The sequence below is a fragment of the Octopus bimaculoides genome, chromosome 1 (genome assembly GCF_001194135.2).
Source record: "Octopus bimaculoides isolate UCB-OBI-ISO-001 chromosome 1, ASM119413v2, whole genome shotgun sequence".
NCBI lineage: Eukaryota > Metazoa > Mollusca > Cephalopoda > Octopoda > Octopodidae > Octopus > Octopus bimaculoides.
In genome coordinates, this window is record NC_068981.1 from 173,631,289 (window position 1) to 173,631,967 (window position 679).

The following is a 679-nucleotide window of genomic DNA, read 5'->3' on the forward strand; positions in this document are numbered from 1 at the left end:
GTAACGCGTGCGTTCTGTCGTGATACAAACAATATATGCATATATATGTACATGTATGTATATACGTTCATCTACATGTACATATAGATACATAACTGGGTACATGACGTGGCAAAAGAACAAGGACAAAATGGTAAACAAGGTACAACAAACATGCAGGCCACATAGAAACATCCCCTTCATCAGTTGCCACCATTAAAACTCCGGCGTTTCGAAGAATTAAGGCAGTACGCATCGTTAAAATGGTTCTTGCCACGAACACAAATTAAATTGTTTTCGTGGAGGGTAGTGGCGGACGGAAAACAAGACAGGAAAACGAAACGGTGAAATAAACAAACAAAAAGGCTGTACAGCCAGACGTGAAGTGTGTATGTCTTGAACCCTATGCTCATATACGTATATATATACACGCTAATATCGAACAGTGAGATAATGTCCTTATAAGTTACCTTTCATGACATGATGTATACTTATTTATTTATTTATTTATTTATTTATAAATCCTATGCAGTCTCCTGTAACGTCGTGCATTTTCATCCAAAATAGAAACGAGTACCAACGTTCCCACGTGGTACGTTTGGACAGTTGTTAAGAATCCCTTCACGCGAACCGACTGGTAGTCTTGTCAACTCGCAAATAAAGTATGTATGTATGTATGTATATATATATATATATATAT